This window comes from Palaemon carinicauda, unplaced genomic scaffold, assembly GCF_036898095.1.
Source record: "Palaemon carinicauda isolate YSFRI2023 unplaced genomic scaffold, ASM3689809v2 scaffold17, whole genome shotgun sequence".
Lineage (NCBI taxonomy): Eukaryota > Metazoa > Arthropoda > Malacostraca > Decapoda > Palaemonidae > Palaemon > Palaemon carinicauda.
Genome location: NW_027169258.1, coordinates 285,001 through 292,500, shown reverse-complemented (window position 1 = coordinate 292,500; position 7,500 = coordinate 285,001).

Genomic DNA, 7,500 nt, shown 5'->3' with positions numbered 1-7,500 from the left:
TGTGTGTGTGTGTGTATGTGTATACAGTATATATATATATATATATATATATATAGATAGATAGATAGATAGATAGATAGATAGATAGATATATATATATTGTATATATATATATATATATATATGCTTGTGTGTGTCTGTGAATGTTTGTGAGTGTATGTATAACTGCATATAAATACATACATGCAAACATACATACATATTAACACAATATCCTACTATGAAATATAACATTAAGTATTGATTATTAAGCCTAAACTTTATAGAGTATCTACTTACTCTACCTTTTTTTGTATTTTTTTTTTTCCATTTGTTTTGAATATTCATCAATTGTAAAACTGCCATAGCATATTACCTTATTTCTGGCAACCCTTAGTCTATAACTGACTTCCCTTTTCATTCTTCTGCATTTCAATATGTTAGGATGTGTTTTTCCTCAATATTTCCATTGTAAAACTAAGGTTGCATGACATAATATCTCAGACAAGGGTCAGGACTTTATAACTTCGTAAAACTAGATTTCAAGGACTATGGCAGGAGTTCGAAGTTTTTGCAAAGAGCTGAGGTTGTGGCAGCAGTACTTACTGTAGTGTAACACATAGTTTTTATCTGAAATATTTATAGCCTCGGCTCTTTTATAAATAACTTGGGTGAGAACAAATAATGTTTTTGCATTATTCTCTGCAGCAGAACCATTTCTGTATCTTCATTCCTATTATGATATTGTAAGATGTTTTGACTATGCCTAATATTTTTGGAATATTCAAGCTTTTTTCAAGTTTCCTAACTGTGTTCAAAATTGATGGTTTAATTAAGATCTGAAATGTAAGACAGGACAAAACTTCTGAATGATTAAGACTCTTAATACAATATCTTGATATTGCACAAACAACAATAATTGAAGGGTACAAAAGAAACACCACTATGAAAGGCTCATATGTAGTTTTAACATTTATAAAATTTTTACTGTATTTCTTAAAACCATCGATTCAAGAACCATAGTTAAAGGGGACTTTCCTCCTGTCATCAAAAGGTTAAAAAAGACATACACATTTCTAAGACTGATTTTCAGATTTAAAGATGAGAAAGCAGATAAGTGATTTCTCTTTTACAAATATAATCTTTTTAACAGTAATTATAGATTTTTTCCCCCAATTTTCATATGAAAGATATTCAAGGTGCATAGACATTTGAAATAGGTATTATAACCTTCAGTTTCTTTAACAATCTTTAAAGACCTTTCATGAATGGTAGAGAAAAGGGAGAGTGATAATTCACTAGACACTGTCTCTATATTCATATAATCAGCACCCAAGCCTTTGGTTCACAATAACGGTGAGTTTGCTGTCACTACTTAAAACTATCAAGCTTGAGCTGGTCTTGAATCCCAGCCCAAGAGATGGCTAGAGAGAGATATTTCCAAAAGGCTATCACAAAAAGATGTAATGATGTCTGTGGATATTCTCGGATATATGAATATGTATTCATGCATTTATCTTTTTATGTCCATATCTGTTATTCTCACTTTTGTTATTCACGATTAAAATCTTGTGAAAATCACTTATACTATAAGTAAAACTATGTTTGAATACAATTAATCTATAACCCTCTTTTGATCTTCACAACCTAATAATAGTATGATAACATACAGATTCATTCATTTACTTTGTTTGGAAACTTTTTTTATTACCGATTTTTCTTTGCCAAATGTACTAAAGATCTTTATGGTTTTAAAGGTATATTTTCCTTCATGAAAGAAGATATGTTGTGTTGAACCATATTCTCGTTCTACTGATACGCTTATTACTTCCTACTAAGGGGTCATACTTACACCATGTATTAAAATCCTCCAGATATACGTTTCCCTTTTCTGAGCTCGAAAGGCCATCAACAATTTATTCACTGCTTCATTTTATCACTCACTAAAATACTTACTTTTGCCTGAGAAAGTTACCACACTGCTGATCAAATATAATTTACCTTAAAGTTCTTTAAACATTCATTGCCTGACAGAAGCTTTAAATGAATAATTAGATCCTGCCCTTATTATTATTATTATTATTATTATTATTATTATTATTATTATTATTATTATTATTATTATTATTATTATTATTATTATTATTGTAAAGTCATTAGGTAAACAAATCTAAAAATAATAAATTAATGATAGATAAATAGAACACTATCATAAATAAGAAACTAATGGTCAGATCATCTATTTTCAAATGTAGTCTTTGGATGGATATAGCGAACTGCCACTGAGAATTTGGATTCAGAGCTCTTGATATTTTAATCAACTTCAATTCACTTTGAATAAACAAGACTGTTCATCACTTTTATTAATTTATAGCTTCTGATAACAATGATACAGTTTTCTCTCTGTATTTAATGGATATCCACGGTACCACACATGCTCTTAATAACTCATTTTGTATATTCATTGAAATTACGGTGAGCACCCCATAAAATAAAGAAGTGTATGGAGGGAAAAAAGGTGTTTTCACAATGACCCAAGCCAAAACAGTAAAACAATCTCCATCTCATTTTAAATATAAATTAGTTGCATTTGCATTCAACATAAATGAATGAACATTTCCTCTCCTTTTGGTTAAAAAAAAAAAAAGAAGGGATAATCTTTATCTGTGTTTAAAATTTATTCATAATTCAAAATATATTAGAATATATAGGTCTTGAACAAACGTATGTTTCCTCCTTTGAAGTTTAGTTTATAAAACTGAGTAGTAAAAAAAAAAGCAATAAAATCAAACATACAGAAAAGAGTTCCTCAGCTCCTTACCTAAAATCTATTTGTTTCATTTCCAGTAGTTATTTTTTTTTCTCTCTCTCTTTCTTTCTAAAACGTCGCTTCAGTTAGCGAATATAGAACCTATCGTCTTCATTGAGAAAAGCGACACGGGCAATGCAAAAGGAACTCCGCACTTTAAGGGTTCAAAGTGTAAGCAAAAATTCCTCAACTTTTATCTAAATCTTATTATGCAAGATTCTTGTAGAAGATCCTAAAGATCCTCTCAATGAACCTTCTAAAATATTTTAAGTGAATGTGGTTTGTGTTCTTTTAATTATTGCTGTTTTTGTTTCCTTAAACTTAATTCATATTAGGAATGAAGGTAAACAAAACAACCATAATTTCTCGCCGAGTCAAAAGATAAAACCACATGAGGTTGAAGTAGGCTATAGGGAACGCTACTGCCTAGCAATCTGTTGAACGGGAGTTACAAACATGATCAGTCTTGATAGTTTCTAGTAGTACTTGCAACCTCTCCACCTTGTAAGCTAGGAATAGGGGTTTTAAGAGAAACCTGAAGGTATACCTGCTGATCATCAATAGCCATTATCTGGTCCTCCCTAGCACTAGCTTGATTGAGCGTAGGCATAGCCGTTGTGGTATGTATTAATAACTGACCAATGCTTATGGTGCAGTGACAGCGAAACTCCTGGATCAAAGTTCTTACAAAAGTTTTCCACAAAATAACTATTAGTCTCAACTAAGGAGATGACAATTGAATTCGCTTATCTTGGACTTTAGTACATCATATTAAGTAGCATGGAATGGACAATTAAGCTACTTACATTCTATTACGTAATTCATTGCGAATATGACGTGTTGAAAAGAAATACTAATTGTGTTAGCGAGCGAAAGTAGTTAGTGTATCGATTGTTTGTGGTGAGAAAGACTGTTGGTTTAAATGAGATTGTTTGTTTATGTTTTTAGTTAGGTTACGACAGTGGTAAATGTTTCGGAGCGAATGCTTTTTTATTTGACTGCTGATAGAGGCGGTTGTGTGTGTGATTGCTGGATTTACTATTTTATTATCATTCTTTATTACCAGCGTGGAAGTGATTGGTTTATATTCTGAGTAAGTACAGTTTTGTTTATCTTTGCTTGTCGTGATTGTGAATGATAGGAACAATTTATTATTTATCTTTGATTATAGTGCGATAGTTCAGTTAGTTAGGAGTGTTCATAAGTGTTTTTCATTTTTTATTTGGGCAGGCCGCGATTCCTCCTTTGGAGAGACGCAAGTTTTTTGAAAGTGGATTATTGTTGCTGACCAGGCCTGTAATAAAGGATTGCATTTAGACTTCGCTATTCGATTGCTCAACTGTTGATGACCTGGCCTGTATTACAATTTTGTTTGGACTGCTCATTTGATTGACCAACTGTTGACGACCTGGCCTGTTTATTACAATTAAGATTTCGTATGATGATGATGATGATAATGATGATGATATCGACGACGATGACACCCATGACCCCGAGGAGTTAAGGCCGTTATGGAAATTTAAGAGTCTTCTGGTTTCATATAGTGGTGTTGTCCCATAAAAGACAGTTGGCTTGTGTATGGCGACAGTGTTGGTGTCTATAGAATATATATGAACACAGATATTTATTTGGGTATTGGTGTGCGGTTGATTTAAGATTTGCTAGGGGTTTTGTTGATTATTTGAATTGTGGTTATTGTATATTTAGTATGAAGTTTTTGATTAGTTGTAAGTGTGATTATTATTTTGATTGTGAATGGTTCCATGTTAAGTATTGTAGTTTTAAGAAATATAGTTGTAAGGTTATGTTTTGGTTTTCGTCCTTTTGTCTGAGATTCCAGTTTGTGATAAAGTAAGGGGAAAGTTTGTGTTGCAGAGACAATTGTCTGGTAGAGTGATTCAAGGGTGTGGGGGCTGTTTTGCAACATCCCGCCACATTATTTTGGCACCCGAACAGGGACTGCCGAGGTGGGACTGGAAGCTGGACTGTTGGACAAAGGACTAAATTAGGATTAGGAATTATATATAAGGTTGATGAAAAATTAAGGGTTTTGAAGGAGGAATTGCGGCTGAGTAAGGAGCGTGAGGAGAGGTTGCTAGTAGAGAATGAGAGGTTGAACTGGGAGAATGAGGCGATGCAGAAGGAGCTTAGGGAGTTGAAGGGAACTGTAGACAAAGTGGAAGAATGTTTTGAGATAAGGATGAAAGAGAATGAGGAACGAATGGAGAACCGATTGGAAGCTATGATTGGACAAGTCATGGGGATGATGAAAACTTTAATGGGTGAAGGTGCAGTCAGAGGAGTGTCCTCAGCTTCGGGTAATGGGTTGATAGTGGATGAGAAGGCTAAGGTTAGTGATAATGGGAAAGGAAGTGATAGTGATAGTAATAGTAATAGTGGTAGTGAGATTGAAGATAAAGGAATTAGGCATAGTAAGGATGAACCGAAATGTGAGAGGAAGAATGAGAAGAAAGGTAAAAGTGAAGTAAAGAAAGAGAAAAAAAGTGTCAGGATGAGAGCAAGGATGGCCGTGAATGGGTGAAAGTGGTGAGTAAGAAAAGGGCTGGGAAGAGTATAATCAAGGATAGGAGTATGAGTGTGGAATTAGATTCTTTATATTCTAGCGATGAAGTAGGAAACAAGAGGGAAGGTAGCAGTGATGATAGCAGTGAGAATGAACGTGATGTGTGTAAGACTTTGTTTATGAGAGAGGTACCTCGGTGTGAAAGGTTCAATGAGCATAGTAGTAGGGATGTATACGAGTTTTTCAAGGAGTATGAGAGGTATTGTCAGGATAAGTATGGTGATAGTAAAAGAGTTTGGGCTAGGGAGTTAGGAAAATATTTGACTGGGCATTTGTTGACGATGTATGGAGTGATAATGAGTGTAGGTGACGTTGATTATGAAAGTGTGAAAAAGAGAATAATTGAGCAGATAAAACGTATGAAAGGGAGTGTTAAGTATAAGCGTAAGAATGATTTTGATGAAGCACGGATGAATGCAGGAGAAGCGATATCGATGTATGTATGTAGGTTGGAAACTTTAGCTAGAAAGAAGTATGGGGATGAAGGTATAAATGAGAATAAGGAGTTAATGAAGAAGTTTTTGGCTACTGTACCCGAGAATGTTGCTGAGTTTGTTAATTTAAAACGGAAGGAGAAAATGAGGTGGACGAAAGAAAGATTGACATGGGATGATATTTTAGAGATAGTTGAGGATTACGAGTTGGATAGATGTATGAAAGAAAGTAAATATGTGAGTGTAAGAACTGGAATGGATGAAAGTGTTATAGAATTTGGTAGTTATAAGGATGCAATTTTTAGACGGCCAATGAGGGTAGCTGATAGTGTAGTAGATAGGAGTGTTAGGGCGAGTAATGTGGGAATATCTGTAAGGACAACTGAAGGGTTTAGGCAAGGGAATCAGGTTTGGAGGAATAGGAGAGGTAGTGCACAGCAAGGTAGGTCAGGCAGTTGTATCCGTGAAGAGAAGTGTTATAGATGTGGAAGGAAGGTCATAAGAAGAATGAATGTAGATGAGCTCTAGGTGCTTGTTTTAGATGTGGTGAGGTAGGGCATAGAATTAGCGAGTGCAAGAAAGAGAAAGGGGTAAAATGTTATCGGTGGGGTATGGCTGGGCACATAGCGAGTGGATGTCGTAGTAATCGTATGAATGTGATTTGTGGTAGTTGTGGTAAGGATGGTCATTATGCTAGAATGTGCAAGGAGCCGCGGGGTAAGTGTAGTGAATGTGGTGCACATGGGCATGTAGCTAGAGTATGTAGGAAGAAGGAATTAAGTCAGCCAGGATATTCGGGAAAATAGAGTGTAAGAGGGTTCAGCTGGGTGAGTCCTCCTGTGTGTGAGGAAGGAATAGGATCAATGTTTGTGAGAATGGGATGAATAATTGGTTGGAAATGAACAAGTAGGAATCTAGTATGCAAGAGAAGTTAGGGCTGGAAAATAAACAATTAATGTTAGTTGAATATAGGAAAAAGAGGGGTTTGAAAGTTTTAAGTAAGGATGAAAAAAGGGAAAATTTTATAAGTAAAAGTGAGAATAGAAAAAAGTATGACAAGGGTGTAAATGTACCAGTGTGTATAGAAGATAAATGTGTTAATACAGATGAATTATGGTTAAGTATGAATGATACTTATAATGTGTGTGGCTTTTCCTTAGATGATATAAAAGAAAGGATGACGAATGCGAGAATGAGAGATAAGAGAATGATAAGTAGCATAAATGAATCTTTTGCTAAAGTTGAGAATGTTTTTGATGAAATGGATGACCTGTTAACAGAAATGAGTGTAATTATAGGGCCAGGCGAGAACGAGGTAGATGGGATTGTACATGATATATTAGATGATAGGGATTTAAATAGAAATAGTGTTCATGTAGTGAATGATTGTGATATGGAAGAAGTGAATGAGAGAGTATATGGGGGCCCAGTTACTCGGAGTAGAGGTCCCGTTCCCGACTGCGACTGGGTAATGAAAAAAAATATTGTAAGTTTTATGTGAGAGGGATTTGGCAAAGTAAGGGGGGAGGAATGTGGAGGATTAATTTTTGTTTTATTTTTCTTTTTTTCTTTTGCCAAATCTAGAGAGAGAGAGAGAGAGAGAGAGAGAGAGAGAGAGAGAGAGAGAGAGAGAGAGAGAGAGAGAGAGAGATTGTGGTAGCAAGCGAAAGTAGTTAGTATATCGATTGTTTGTG